Source organism: Ursus arctos, unplaced genomic scaffold (assembly GCF_023065955.2).
Source record: "Ursus arctos isolate Adak ecotype North America unplaced genomic scaffold, UrsArc2.0 scaffold_27, whole genome shotgun sequence".
Taxonomy (NCBI): Eukaryota; Metazoa; Chordata; class Mammalia; order Carnivora; family Ursidae; genus Ursus; species Ursus arctos.
In genome coordinates this window covers 3,829,157-3,845,769 of record NW_026622952.1, presented here as the reverse complement: position 1 = coordinate 3,845,769, position 16,613 = coordinate 3,829,157, and the positions used below count along the sequence as shown (strand labels likewise).

Genomic DNA, 16,613 nt, shown 5'->3' with positions numbered 1-16,613 from the left:
TGGACCACTTAGACCCATCCTTAAGTTTCAGATATAATGACTTGTAGAACCCTCTTGGTGGGAGGGAGAACAACATTATAGCATTTAGATTTCAGATTATTGTTATAAACCACATTCTCAATTCATTCAGAATTCTCCCCTTTAGATAAATAGGAAAAAAAATATGTTTTCTGGCTTTACTCTCAAAAAGTATTGAGTAAAATTAAATAGGTAGCTAATTCTTAAAGGTTTTTGGTTTTGTTTTCCTTTAAGATAAGAAAATATTACCATTTATGGAATGCCTACTATGTGTCCAGAACTTCACATTACTTTACTTATAATTTAATCCCCACAACCACCTTTAATTTGGATGTCATTTCTTCCCATTTTAACAGTGAGAACACTGAGTCTTCAGTTGGCTAAGGCAATGGCACATCTTCACACAGCTGCTTAGGGATGGGGGCTGAACCCTGGGAAAGATGAGAATCAAAAGACTTGTTGACATGCTGTGCAGAGAATTTCTCTCACAGAATAGAACATGTCCTCTGGCAGCAGTGAGGCTGCCCAGTCTCTGCTCCTAGTTGACAATTATCCCTAAAGCTATATTTTTAGAGGGGAGGGGGGCAAAAGTGCAGGAGCAGGTTAGAATCCTCCCATAGATTCTCTTATCCCTCATCACTAAGTGCTAAATATTGTAGTGGAAATCTGGTAAATGAAAATTCACAAGCTACAAAGGAGAATTCTATCACTCACCTAGAAGCACATAGCATATCTTGAAATTTTATTTTCCAAAAAAAGTGCTGTCAGAGAATATTCTTAGGATGCGGATAAGAGTTTGAATGTTGTTGTATAATGCAAACCAAAAGAAAACAGAAACTATATGCATTTCTGGGTAAAAAAAAAAAATTGCTTTGGAATTTTGCCTTTGAATGACCCTGATAAGCACAGCCACTTTTAAATGGTTGTTATAAAAAGAAAAATCCTGTTTTGGTATCCCATATTCAGTTTCTGCTCCATCCAGTCATGACCTGAGGAAATTCTACAGTCCTTGCTATTTTCGTGTGTTAATGTGACATAAAGGTTAAAAGTTCTCACTAAGCAAACAAGTATAATCTAATTTTTATAAATTGCAAAGATCAACACTTTTCAAATTAAAATGAGTTTAAAGTGTCACACCTCCGTGTAACAGTGAGAGGACGAAACACACACTCAGCTGAGCAGTCTTCAGTTATGATTACATCATTAGAGGAAACTAAAAGCGGTTTGTTTTTTTTTAACTTATAGTAAAAGTGGTATATTAAGAACTTAATCCCATAATGAGCAAAAATATCACACTCGTCCTTTTTATAGTCATAATGATTATTCATATCCTTTCTGAACACAGAAGTAATGACAAATTAAAATGTCTTTCAATTCCATATAGCTTTTAGAATTATTCATCCGTTACTCTTATTATTGCTGAAAAGGCTCCTTCATATTTTAGTCAGCATCCCATTTGATACAAAAGAACATGGAAAATTTTACTGCTATTAATAAATATGCAGCCATCCAATCCAAGAAGAAAATTCTTTTTCATCTGAGAGATAAGCTGCATAATTCATGTATTTTCAGAAATTTCTTTAAATAGAAAATTGAAGAAAGGCATAGGGATAAAAGAATTCATTATACAGTTTCCATTTGTGGTGAGGGACAGTCTCTGTTTTCAGAGTCTGAAGTTTAATTCCATTTGAAGAGACTTTCAATTGCATTGTATATGTACCAACACACTCATAGAGCTCCCTGTATTTTTGACATATATCATCATAAAAATGATACAACATAGATGTCACTTCACTTAAAAAGAATGTCACTGAAGGTTACTAGGTACTTTTCTTCGGGTCTTAGAATGCAGTTAGAAAAACTTACAGCAATTTGGAATGGGTACATTCTGCTTTCCAAAGAGAGAAATGTCCATGTCTGTGACCTGTGGGGCTCCATCGACTCTGTAAGCCCCAGCCCCTGTGGGAGCTCCTCCTACACAGAGACTTGATGGCCTTGTGGGGTCAGTCTGCATTCCGAGATCCCAAGCCTAATGAGAAGCACATTTGCTGGACCAGTTAAGTCAAAAAGGTTCTCTTTGTACTAGCTACCCTTTTGCCCATTCAGACCTGGAAAGTTCAGAGAGGGTGGTGCTCCAAACTGGGCATGAGGTCTTATGTATACTGGTAAGGACTTTTTTTTTTTTTTTTTTGTAATTGAAGTATAGTTGACACACAGTGTTACACTAGTTTCAGAAGTACAACCGAGGGATTCAACAACTCTACACATGCTGTGCTCACCCCAATTGTAGCTACTGTTTGTCACTATACAATCCTATTACAATCCCATTGACTATATTCACTATGTTCTATGTTTCATCCCCTTGACTTATTCATTCCATACCTGGAAGTCTGTACCTCCCACTACCCTTCACCCATTTTGCCCATCCCCCCCTCCATCCTACCCTGTGGCAACCACCGGTTTGTTCTCTGTATTTATGGCTCTGTTTCCACATTTTAAAAATTTCTTTGTTTGTTTTTTAGATTCCACAAAAAAATGAAATCATATGGCATTTGTCTTTTTCTGTCAGGCTTATTTCACTTAGCAATACCCTCTAAGTCTACCTATAATGGCAAGATCTCATTCTTCTTACCTAAAAAGGAGTCTTCAATACTGAGATTGAACTGTGTTCATCATGGAAAATGACCAATGTATGTGGTCTTTATGAGATGTTATCAAGGTAGGGGGGAAGGATGGGGAATGTGTACTGACACATTGTGTTTGGAGATGGCTACTGGAAAAAAATTGATGTGTTTATCCCACCCTGAATTTAAACTGTTCAATAAGCCAATTAAAAAACAAAGCAGTGTATCCTCAACCATGATGAAGCCTGGTGTCTGATACCAGACAGCAAGTTTACAGGGACATGAGAAATGAAATCATGGACCATGGCGTCTATGAAATGATGTGGCCAGAATGTGTTAGGTTTGTTGGATGAGGAGCTATGTTCTAGACACTTTCCACCACATGCCACTGAACAGTCATGACTTTGAATGTGTTCAATCTACTGCCTGAGATGTGCCATGAATAATATCCAAGGACTTACTCAGTTTATTACATAGGACACAGATAAACCAAATTAAACTAGATTTCCCAAATCAAGCTTCTCCCAATTTCTATTCTTTCTTTTCCTACATTCCCTAACCCAACAAATAAGAGCTCAAGGCAGAAATTCAATGTTTTCCCGGGTTTGTTTTTTTTTCCCCCTACCTCATAACCAATCAACCATAAGTCTTATTGTCCTCCCATTTCATTCTGAAATGTGTCATGTCCTCTGCACCCTCTCCCTGTGCCAGATTCCAGGCCCTTGACATGACACTTGGCTTCTCCCTGGCATCTTTGCAACCAGCTCTGCTGAATCATCACACTGGTGTTGTAGTGCTTCACTGAGTTCCCACTGCCTACTGGAGAGAAATGTAATACACAAAAGTCATTTGTGATGTGACCACCATCTTCTCCTCCAGCTTCATCTTTTTGTCAGTGATCCCTGTAACCATGCTAAACTCCCATCACAGGGAGTTACTTGAGGTTTCCGGACCTGCCACGTTCCCATGTGCTTCTACGGTTTGCACAGGCTGTTCATGGGAGCTCATCCTTCACCTATGGGCTTCTCCCGCTTTTCCCAGTCCTCTTAGTGGAAGCAGGCTTCCTTAAAATATCCTTTCCTGAACTTACGTGGACCCAACCAAATGCAGTTGCAATGTTTTGAGCAGCCACTAGGGAGTAGAGAACAAAATCTCAAGAAAATGCCCAAGCCATAGCAAGTGATCAGTATACTGTTATGCTTCAGACAAGGGGTGCAATGTGTCTTGCTTCTGAGAATGGTGAATGGCAGGGGGTTGAGGGGGGCTGGAGAAGAAAGAGGAGAAGAGAAAAAAAATGTGGGAGAAAAGATGAAGCATGGAGAGAATGGAACCAGGAAAATGGATTTGTTCTGTACATGGTGCTACCTCTGCATGACACCCTGATCTTTGAAATTTGTCTAGACAAATAAAATACTTGTGAAATATTAACTGTTAGTGGAAGTTGATGCAGTCTGAGTGATATGGGGTGGTGGTGGAGGGGAGAAGCACTCAAATGTGTAGGGGGAGAAAGATGTAGAAAGACCACAAGACATTGGGAGTTAAAAACAAAGGTTGCTGTAGACTTTGTTGGGTAGTCCCATGCCAACTCAAGAGAACTGAAAGTGGGGTGTTCAGTTGGCACCTCTAACATATGGGTATCGCAAGATGAATTTCTCCAAATCCTTCTTAGAAAAACAAATCCCATATATTTATAACCCATTGAATAAATAAATCATTTAAGAAAATTCAAGCTAATTGAGAGAAAAGTCAGATACTATGAGCATTCAAGAAGCTGTGAATATTCAAAAATATAGAATATTTAAAATGAATGCAAGTCCATCACTTCCTACTACACGACTAGCAAAATTGACAAGAATGATTTGTAATTAACTTACCAAAACACCTAAGAAAACAAGCCTCCTCTGTTTATATAGATTTTGCATTGTTTATATGCAAATGAATGCTCTAAAGTGCTTGAGAACAATTTATTCCCTTAAGAAGGCAAATATTCTCTCTATAATCTTGTTTACACTATTCATTTGCTTTGCAAAACATTTTTCATAAAATCACAAAATAATGAAATGTTAGAAGCAGAAGGACCCCAGGGATCATATAAGAAAGTCCTAAGTCCTCATTTTATAGATGAAAAACTCAATGGAGCCGCTGACACACCTGTAAATTTTAGCATTTCTGAGGCCTACATCCTCACACCGCAGACTCCACTCCTCCTACAATGGGGTTCTAGCCACAACTGGGGCAAATGCAAACAGAGCAAGGGAGCTGCAAAGCACTGGGATTTGGAGCATCACCAGGACCCATCAGCCTCCTAGACCTAGGTGAGAGCCCAGTACCCTTTTTCCATTTGCTTATAGGCCTGGTTAGTCCCGGAGGCCTGGTTAGTCCTGGTTTGTTTCTAGGCTTCAGCTCCTACTTTGTCTCCTGCGGGAACTGTTTCCTGATGCCCTCTTCCCCACCCTGTCCTAGTTAGGGCCCATCCTACATGCTTTCCTCTACTGTTTCTCTAACCACATCATCTTGCCATCTTTTGTTTACTGTCTGCCCTCTCTCAAAGCAACCTGGGACTCAATTTCTGTATTTTCAATGCTTGCAATAAGGCCTGACACAGAATCAATGCATAACCTTCCCCAAAAAACACAGGAGACCAGAGGAGGAATCAATTGGGATGTTGGGAAGAAGCGTGACTCCCAGAGAGTCACATTCCTCAGTTCCCTGTCCTATATCTTGGGCAAATCCACTTCTGGCCTTCCTTTATAGATAAGAAAAACAACTAAGAATTCAAAACATTTCTATTCTTATTTCTGTCTACTATTCTTATAGATTCAAAGGGCTTGAGATTTAAAGTTAGAAAACTTGATTTTAAACTCCAACACCTGGGGGTGCCAGGGTGGCTCAGTCAGTTAAGCATCTGTCTTTGGCTCAGGTCATGATCTCAGGGTCCTGGGATCCAGCCCTGCATCAGGCTTCTTGCCTGGGCCTGCTTCTCCCTCTCCCTCTGCCTGCTGCCCCACCTGCTTGTGTTCTTTCTCTCTGTGTCAGATAAATAAATAAAACCTTAAAAAATAGTTAAAAGGAATTAAAAAATAAACACCAACACCTATTATTACTAGTTGGATATTTATGTACCATGTTTTTAACTTTATTTAGTTTCGACTTATCCATCTATAAAACCAAGATGTCAGTAGTATCTTCCACACAGGAGTGTCATGAGGATTAAATGAGAGAGTATATATGAATATATCCAGTAAGTACAAAAAATTTAGAGATTCTTCTGTCCTTATCTTTACTCTTAATCATTTGAAAGGAACATTTCTGAGGTAGCCATTACATAATAAAGAATTTGTGTTTTTTTGTCCCAAGTTCCTGGGGTGGAGATAAGCCCTTGGAATTCCCCAATTATTAGGAGTGTCTTTACTTTTTGTTTTTCATTTTTGTTTTTAACATATACAAAGCAACAGTTGGCTTTTTTTTCTCTGTGTGTACTTATTTATTTATTTTTAAGTGAAATATAATTGATATGTAATATTATATTAGATCCAGGGGTAGAACATATACATCATGAAATTCTCACCATGATACAAATAGTTACCTTCTGTCACCATAAAATGTATAGTTAATTCATCTATGACAGAGGAGGCAATAGCATACCTGGGGAAGAACAAAGCTGGAGGGATCACAATTTCAGATTTCAAGACACATTACAAAGCTGTAGTCGTCAAAACAGTATGGTGTTAGCACAAAAATAGACACATAGATCATTGGGACAGAATAGAGAGCCCAGAAATAAACCCATACTTTAATGGTCAATTAATCTATGGCAAAAGAAGCAAGAATATACAGTAAATAAACAGTGTTGGGAAAACTGGACAGCTACCTGCCAAGAGTGACACTGGACCACCTTCTTCCTCCATACACAAAAATAAACTCAAAACGGATTAAAGACCTAAATGTGATGCTTGAAACCATAAAACTCCCAGGAGAAAACCTAGGCAGTAACCTCTTTAACATCAGCCATAGAAATGTTTTTCTGGCTCTGTCTCCTCAGGGCAAGGGAAACAAAAGCAAAAATAAACAATTAGGACTACATCAAACTAAAAAGCTTTTGCACAGGAAGAAAACCATCAATAAAATGATAAGAATGCCTTTGTTATTCATAGTGGGCCCTGACAGCTTATGCTAATGAGGTGACTCATAGTGAGTCCCTACATAATTTCAAGATGGAGGCTGGCCATGGTGGAAAGATCCACCATGTGATTAGTGGGTTGAGGCTTTGAGCCAAATGACATCATGACCTCTGTAGAGAGGAGGAGGGGCTGAAGATCGAGTTCAGTCATGTAGCCAAGAATTCAATCTATCATTTATCATAAGTAATGGAATCCCAGTAAAAACTCTGGACACTGAAGTTGTCAGAGAATGAGCTCTACCATCAAATGCCAGACCTCAAATGCCAGATCTGGCACTCAGTAGCTCTGTGGACTTTACCTCAGTTTCCTGATCCATTAGATGGGTATGATGTAATCATAGCATAGGTCTCATAGGCTGCTATGAAGTTGAAATGAGTTAGTATACATGGAAGTATGATGTACCTGGTCCGTATGGAACAACAAATCAAGGTTGTCTCTTACTATCATTACTAGTATTAGTATTACTCTGCTACACGGGCCCCTGCTTTACACTAAATAGATTACTGTCTCTTATGTAATTGGCAGAAAGAAAGACAGGGTGTTGAAGTAAAATATGTTTTCTGGACCCCAAGGGCAGCTCTGGTTCTACACGTTTCCAGGGTAGGTAAAGAATCACAGAAAACAATAGCATATACCACAAAGATAGTGGGGGAGGGATGAATGCTAATATTTGATGGGTACACAATGTTCCCTCCTGCCAAAAAAACAAACAAAAAAAGGCTAAAATGGTCCAGACTATACTGTCCACTATCTTACCCAGTAGCTACATGTGACTATTTAAATATAAAATAATTGAAATTAAATGCAATTTAAAATTCAGTTCTTCAGTCACACTGCCTACATTTTAAGTGCTGCATAGCCACATGGGGCTAGTGGCAACTACATTGTATAGAATAGAGACAGTCATCACAGGGGGTTCTATTGGACATTGCTGGTCTAGAAACAGCAAAAGTATCTGAAATCAGGTATGTTTTCAAACATAAACATAGTTCTTTTATATGTTCTTTTATGTATATTTATACATATATACAATTTTAAGTATTATGTATATATGTAGGTATATATAATTCAAGTACAATTAACATATGGTGGTATATTAGTTTCAGGTGTACAACATAATGATTCAACAATTCTATGCATTACTCAGTGCTCATCATGGTAAGAGTACTCTTTTTTTTTTAAAGATTTCATTTATTTATTTATTTTAGAGACAGAGGGCACACAGAGGGGGAGGAGGGGAGGGGGAGGGAGAGAGAGAATCCCAAGCAGACTCTACACCCAGCACGGAGCCTGACGTGGGTCTCGATCTCATTACCCTGAGATGATGACCTAAGCCGAAACCAAGAGTCTGATGATTAATGGACTGAGGCACTCAAGTGCCGCTGATGATAAGTGTATTCTTAATCCCCTTCACCTATGCATCCATCTTTTCACCTACCTCCCTTCTGGCAACCACAAGTTTATTCTCTATATTTTTTGTCTCTTCTTTTCTTTGTTTCTTAAATTTCACATATGAGCAAAAGCGTATAGTATTTGTCTTTCTCTGACTGACTCATTTCACTTATTTAGCATTACACCCTCTAGATCCACCCATGTTGTTGCAAATGACAAGACTTCATTTGTTTCCATGGCTGAATAATATTCTATTTTATATAGCTATATAAAATGGAATATGCATATATATATGTGTGTGTTTATATGTACGCACATCTTCTTTATCCATCATCTATGGTATTTTTATTTTTAATTTCTTCAGGAAACTCCACACTGTTTTTCACAGTGGCTGCACCAGTTTACATGCCCACCAACAGTGCACGAGGTTTCCTTTTTCTCCACATCTTTGCCAACACTTGCTCTTGTTATGTTATTGTTCCTGTGTTTACCATTTTAGCATTCTGACAGGTGTGAGGTGATATCTCGTTGTTGTTTTGATTTGCATTTCCCTATTAGTGATGTTGAACATGTTTTCATGTATCTGTTGGATATCTGTGTGCCTTCTTTGTAAAAATGTCTATTCATGTCCTCTGCACATTTTTAATTGGATTGTTTGGGTTTTTTGGTGTTGATGTATATGTTCTTTATATATTTTGAATATTAACCCCTTATCAGATATATCATTTGCAAATACCTTTTCACATTCAGTAGGTTTCCCTTTTGTTTAGTTGATGGTCTCCTTTGCTCTGCCAAAGCTTTACATTTTGATGTAGTCCAAATAGCTTAATTTTGCTTTTGTTTCCCTTCACAAAAGAGACATATCTAAAATGATGTGTCTACGGCTGATATCAAAGTGATTACTGCTTACGTTTTCTTCTGAGAGATTTATGGTTTCAGGTCTCACATTTAGGTCTTTAATCTATTTTGCATTTATTTTTGTGTTTGACATAAGAAAGTGGTCCAGTTTCATTCTTTTACAGGTAGCTGTCCAATTTTCCCAATGCCATTTGTTGACAAGGCTTTTTCCCATTGTATATTCTTGCCTCCTTTGTTGTAGATTAATTGATCATAAAACCGTCGGCTTATTTCTGTGCTTTCAATTCTGTTATACTGATCTCTACATCTATTTCTGTGCCAGTGCCGTACTGTTTTGATTACTATAGCTTTGTAGTATATCTTGAGATCTGGGATTGTGGTACCTCCAGTTTTGTTCTTCTTTTTCAATATTGCTTTGACTATTCAGGTTCTTTTGTGGTTCCATATAAATTTTAGGATTATTTGTTCTAGTTCTGTGAAAAATGTTACATTTTGATAGAGATTGCATTAAATCTATAGATTGCTTTGAGTAGTACAGACATTTTAACAATATTGGTTCTCCCAATTCATGAGCATGGAATATTTCTTCTTTTGTTTATGTCATTTTCAATTTCTTTCATCAGTGTTGTATGGTTTTTGGAATACAGGACTTTCATCTCCTTGTTAAATTTATTCCTAGGTATGTTATCCTTTATGGTACAATTGCAAATGGGATTTGTTTTTAATTTATCTTTCTGCTACTTCATTATTAGTGTATAAAAAAGCAACAGATTTCTGTATTTTGATTTTGTATCCTGTCACTTTACTGAATTCATTTATCAGTTTTAGTAATTTTTGGTGTGGTCTTCAGGGTTTTCTTTGTATAGTATCGTGTCATCTGCAAATAGTGAAAGTGTTACTTCTTTACCAATTTGGATGCCTTTTATTTCTTTTTCTTGTCTCATTGCTGTGGGTAAGACTTCTAGTACTATGCTGAATAAAAGTGGTGAGAGTAGACATCCTTGTCTTATTCATGATTTCAGAGGAAAAGCTCTCAGTTTTTCATCATTGAGGAAGATGTTAGCTATGGGTTTTTCATTTATGTTCTTTATTAATTGAGGTATGTTCCTTCTAATCCTACTTTGTTGAGAGTTTTTATCATGAAGAAAAACTTTGTCAAATGTTTTTTCTGCATCTAGTGAGATAATCATATGGTCTTATGTACTATCTCTTATTAATGTGTCGTATCATGTTGATTGATTTGCAAATGTTGAACCACCTTTGTATCCTTGGAATAAATCCCACTTGATCATGGTGAATGATTTTTGTTTTTTAATGTATTGTTGGGTTTGGTTTGCTAGTATTTTGTTGAGGATTTTTGCATCTATGTTCATCAGAGATATTGGACTATAGTTTTCTTTAGTGTCTATCTGGTTTTGGTATTAGGGTAATGCTGGCCTCATGGAATTAATTTGGAAGCTTTCTTTCCTTTTCTGATTTTTGGAATAGTTTAAGAAGAATTCATATTAACTATTCTTTAGATGTTTGGTTGACTACACCTGTGAAGTCATCTGTTCCTGGACTTTTGTTTGTTGAGAGTTTTTTGCTTACTGATTCAATTTTATTGCTAATAATCAGTCTGTTCAGATTTTCTGTTTCTTCCTGATTTGGTTTTGGAAGTTTAAATGTTTCCAGGAATTTATCAATTTCTTCTACATTGTCCAAATTTTTCACATAAAATATATAATCCTTTATATTACTTATAATCCTTTGTATGTCTGTGGGGGTTGGTTATTATTTCTCCTCTTTTGTCTCTGCTTTTATTTACTTGAAACTTCTCTCTCTTTTTGATGAGTCTAGCTAATGTCTTATCAATTTTATTGATCCTTTTTATTTTGTGAATCCCTTGACTGATTTTTATAGATAAAATTGATTTTACTGCTTTGTGTTTTAACCTCCATACTGTTTATATAAGTGAGTAATCTACTACTTTTACTATGTTTGCATTTACCTGTGAAGTTATTTTTATCCTCTCATAATATTCTTACTACTTTTCTTTCCACTCCAAGAATTCCCTTTAACATTTCTCATAAGGCTCGTTTAGTGATGATGAGCTCCTTTAACTTTCGTTTGTCTAGGAAACTCTTTATCTCTCCTTCTAATTCTGAACAATAACCTCGCTGGATAGAATACTTTGGGCTACAGGTTTTTTGTTTTTTGTTTTTTTGTTTTTTTGTTTTTTTCCTTTCTGCATTTTAAATATATTATGCCATTCATTTCTGGCCTGCAAAGTCTCTGCTGAAAAATCAGCTGATAGCCTTATGGGGTTTCCCTTCTATGTAACTATTTTCTTCTCTCTTGTTGCTTTTAAAATTCTTTCTATTTTTCTCATTTTACTTTCTATGTATCTTGGGTGGATCTCCTTGGATTTTGTTGGGGTCTCTCTGTGCCTCCAGGGTGTAGATTTCTGTTTCCCTTCCCAGATTAGGAAAGTTTTCAGCTATTATTTCTTCAAATAAATTTTCTGCCCCCCTTTCCCTGTCTTCTCCTTCTGGGATCCCTATAATGTGAATGTTATTATGCTTGATGATGTTGCTGAGTTTCCTTAATCTATTCTTGTTTTTATTAACTTTTTTTTTCTTTTTGCTGTTCAGCTTGGTTGCTTTCCATTACTCTGTCGTTCAGCTTGCTGATCTGTTTTTCTGCTTTCTCTAGTCTACTTGTTATTTCCTTTAGTGTATTTTTAATTTCCATTATTGAGTTCTTCATCTCTGGTTCATTTTTATATTTTCTATTTCTTTGTTGAAGGTCTCACTGAGATCCTCCACTCTTTTCTCAAGTCCAGTATCTTTATGACAATTACTTTGAATTCCCTATAAGGCATATTGCTTACTTCCATTTTATTTAGCTTTTTTGCTGTGATTTTGTCCTACTCTTTCATTTGAGATGTTTTCCTCTGTCTCTTCATTTTGTCTAATTCTCTGTGTTTGTTTCCATGTATTAGACAAGTCAGCTATTTCTCCTGGTCTTGTAAGTAGTGGCCTTATGAAGAAGAGGTCCTGTCATGTCTGGCAGTGCAGTGTCCTCTATTCATGAGACCCTGGTGATTCAGGGGTGTCTCTTATGTGTGTTTTGTGCACCCTACTCTTGTGATTGAAATGCTTTTGCTTTTAGTACAGTTGGTTGCAATGGTCCCCTTTGTCTTTTGTGGGCAGGGCTTGGTCCCTGTGCCTTAAGGGACTAGTCTGGGACTACCTTGAGCTTGTAGTTGGATCAGATCAAATGTCTGTCCTTAGTCTGTCTATTGGAGTTGCAGTACCCCAAGCTATGGGGCTCTCCTTCCCCTGACATCATGAGGTATTTGTTGGTGGGTAGGGCTGGCAGTGAGATCAGATGTCTACCTCCAACCCACTGCTGGGGCTGCAGTCAAACTGGTGTGTGTATTTTCCCCTCTACCTAGGGCAAGTGCTGGTCACTGTTAGGGCTTCCTGCAGAATGTCAGGTGCCACCTTAGAGGGACTCCCACCAAGTTGGTAGGTTGGTTGGGCAGATCTGCAGGAGAACATGGGGGCAGGGTGTGCTTTTATGAAGCTAGGTGATGAATGTTCACACACTGGTTCTGACAGTTATCTGGGTATTTGGCTGAAGGTTGGGGGGGGGGGGTGAGGAGAAATGGTGCCAGCTAGCTCCTTTGCCCTTGGAGAAGTTTCATAAAGACTTCTCCACATCCAGTCCATGTTCTGAGATTAGTAAATAAATATCCTCCCAGTATACCCCAGGTGCTTTTCAAACTGCTGCTTCTATACTGTATCCACAGGGTTGTATGTTATGCTGGTTCTTTAAGGGCAGGAACTCAGTTTCTTATAGCTCTGTTGCTCTCCCATTGCTAAGCCTGCTGATTTTTAAAGTACTCAGAGTTAAGCCCCACTGATTATAAAAACTAGTTAAGTCCCTGTGGTTCTTACTGCCAAATGTTACGGGGACTCATCTTCCAGGGCAAGTCCCCCATGTCTGAAATGCTTGCTGTGTGGTGTGCTCCTTGCCCTTCACCATGCTCTTGGCATCCCTCCTGTTTGTGGTTGGTCTCACAGGGAGTTTGGTTCCTGACCACATCTCTGTCCTTCTATCATCTTCAATGTGGTCTCCTCTCTATGCTTAACTGTAGAGAGTATGTTCTGACAGTCTTTGGTTATTTTCTGGGTTAGTTGCATTGATGTGGCTATGATCTAGGTGTATTCATGGTATGATGTGAACTTAGGATCCTCCTATCTTCCCAGACCCCTTGCAGAGCTCTTTTTTTATAACTTCTACAACTATGTAAAATCCACTAATTTTCCTCAAAATGCAAAATAAAATGAAGAAGAATAATGGATGTGTTTAATGGAGAGAATGGCAATTATTATACTCAAATAATGTATAGCTGACTCTCAAACATTTCAGTGCCTCTAAGCTCAGAGATCAGGAAAGAAGAAATGTCTAAACTCTTGATAGACTGTCTTCCTCTCTTTCAGCTCATGTGTAAATGTCCTGGAGTGCATGCCTTTGAGAACCCGGAGGCCATCATTCCAAATGATGCCTAGTATTCCCAGATCAGCAACTGTAGAGGTGGAAAGCCACTCCTCAAGCCAGCCCTTAGGCAGAGAGGGGTTAAAGTCTATGAAGCACAGTAGTAGAAGCAAAGAAATGTGTTGGCAGAAGCATGTGTTGGTGGAGTATATGGTGAACTCATAGGGAAAGGAAGGACAGGGAACCAAAGTGATAAAAAAAGAAAAGAAATACTGTATGAAGCAGATTTCTGGGAAGGGGACTGTGAAGCATGGTGGGATGGGATGTAGCCAGCTTGCAGGGAGAGATGTGAGGCTGGGATAGAGAAGGGGAGAGCTGGAAGCTGACAGAGGAGGCATAGGGTCTGTACCAATGCAGGGGTCATTGAGGGGGCAGGAAGGACTCTGGTACTTGGGCTGGCCTGCTGGTGGTAAAAATAGGATTTCAATGATAGTGCAATTTTCTTAACAAGTTATTTGACAATTATTATGTTATTATGAAGCCCCTAAAACATGCTATGCAACAAATGAACTCAAAAAAAGCATTCAATTATGATCTAGGTCCGGATTTACCGCTAAATAGCTACATTTACACATGTAGCTTCATGCCCCCCATAAGCCTCAACTTCCTCATCTATTCAATGAAGAAATGGACATAGCCATTCCAGAGGTTCTTTCACCTCCAACATGCTGAAATCCTGGGGCTGGGCCAAGGTCACTGTCCTTTAAGATATTCAATTTCAAGTTCAGCAGTTTCTGTCAGCCCATCTAAATTATCAGAAACTCTAAAATGACAAATCCAAAGATAGAGAAGTTTCTGAGAGGATTCTGCAATTTCCTTTCCTTTCTTTTGTTTTCCCCTGCAGGTTCAGTTTATTTGCTAACCAGCACCAACTACAAACACAGTCAAACCTTTCAGGAGATGACCAAATCCACTAGTGAAAGCTGGCAGTGCATTTTTGCAAATGGAGCCAAACTATCTTATACATATACGATGACCAAGGAAGAGGATCAAGAAAGCCAGCATGTGCTCACAAATAGTCTTGGGGAGACCATGGTCTGATGCAGCATCATCCAGTGAACCTGGGTCTGGACCAAAACAAAAGTAATTGCAGTGTCTGTAGTAGGCAAACTCAATGATGTGGAGGCAATCAGACACATGTAGAAATCATCCTGGTGAAAATCTACCATGATCCCCACTCCAAGTAACTATACCCTTTACATTGTCTCTGTAGGACATCTGATGCAGAGTGGCGTACACTGGGGTGGAGTCTGGAGTCCTGGTGCCACTTGACACCGTCTAAGTCAGATAGAAAACAGACAGAAAATGACTCACCCTTCCTGAGCCTCAGTTCTGTAATCTCTAAACTGGGGTTAGGACATCTCCTACATAGGACTTCTGTGAGGAATAAATGGGTTACCTTTGTAACTGGTAAACAGTAAAATTAGTGGAAAAGCTATTCAAATGTAAATCATTAGAGTTATAACTTTATGTAACTATACGACTTTACTACTCCCTAAAGTATATTTTTTATCTTTTCACTGAGATAATGTAGTGGGAATAACATATTAGCTAACTACAGCACTGTCAATGGTTTGCTTGTAAGATGAATCTATCATTACAGATTCTAAGTGTCGAAGGACTTGAATCTAATATACTTGAACTATTAGAAACAAGATGTTTGTCAGGCTGGGCATACTAAAAATGTTGGCATAAGTAGTCAGGAACTGCAAAGGGCAGTGAAGCTGGTAAGTGAGGGGGCAGAAGAGTAGGGAGATGCCAAAGGGAGCATCTGTATTTATTTCCAGGGTGTGTGTGGGAGGGGGTGGCTGTTAAAGTACATTTTCCATCTCACAACTTGGTCTTGACCAGCACCAAGGAACTTGGTGATCAAGCTCCAATTTTTCAAGCCGTGTTGTAGACTTTTCTTACTCCTTACAGTAAACTGGGAGAGTGGCAGATAGAAGGAGGAACTGCTATATAAAAAGGAGCCAAGACTTGATGATTTTGAAAATTCTCAGCATCTCAGGACAGCAAAAGATGCTAAAATTAAGAAATGGCTTCCAGGTAGATAGTCAGGAAAATGTGATCTAGAGATAAAGCTGAATGAGACAGCATTACCCTTGGTGAGGACTTCAAAACCATCTGAGGATCAGACCCTTAGTGGGTCCCACCCAGGGGCTGCTAAAGAGAGTAAGGACGCTACACACACATTGTCCCAGTGGAACAACAGGGCCTCTGGGAAGTGTGAGGGCTTTGTCTCTGCCTTCTCAACAGGGCCCAAAGCTAGAAAAAGGCTTTTCGGGGTGGTACTTTTTTCTAGTACAACAAACCCCAGTAAGAGTCACAGAAATCTCTCAGAGTTTTGAGAAAATTATTGCAGTAGAAATACTGTTATTTTGGACTGAAAGGAATAGAGACAGTAAAAAAACAAAAAAAAAACAAAAAAAAACGAAGAAGTCAATAGACCCCAGAATGTCTACTGTCAAGAAGCAGGCCAAGCAAAGTAGCTGGGTATAAACATGTACTAGCTTTCATGAAAAAGGACGACCCAGAGGGCAGATGATGGTAAGCAGCTTCTGAAGTGCCTTCCTAAGATCCCTGCATCCCAGTTTCAGTGTCCTGGTGTGACTCCCTCACCCCTTTTCTTAAAGTTTTTATTCATCAGAGAGAAAGAGAGAGAGAGAGAGAGCACAAGCAGTGGGTGCGGCCAGCAGAGGGAGAAGCAGACTCCCTGCTGCACAGGGAGCCCAATGAGGGACTCAATCCCAGGACCCTGGGACCATGACCTAAGCTGAAGGCAGATACTTAATCCACTGAGCCACACAGGCGTCCCCCTACTCCCCTTGAGTGTGGGCTGGATCTGGTGCCTTATTTCTAAAGACTGAATATGGACTGTGTTATTGCACTATTAGGTTATAAAAGACTGTTATTTCTCTCTTGTCCCCTCCTACACTGTCTCTTGCCTTCTCGCTTGCTTGCTCACATTGTTGTGAGCTGCCCATGCCTAGAAATG

The 16,613-nt window shown here is 38.7% G+C and overlaps 1 protein-coding gene across 1 annotated transcript in view; it reads right to left on the bottom strand.

Moving 5' to 3' along the window:
• The window catches only part of ZMAT4 (zinc finger matrin-type 4), a 274,740-nt gene that overhangs the window by 4,908 nt on the left and 253,219 nt on the right, over positions 1 to 16,613 (bottom strand). The gene's annotated exons all lie outside the window — the stretch shown is intronic.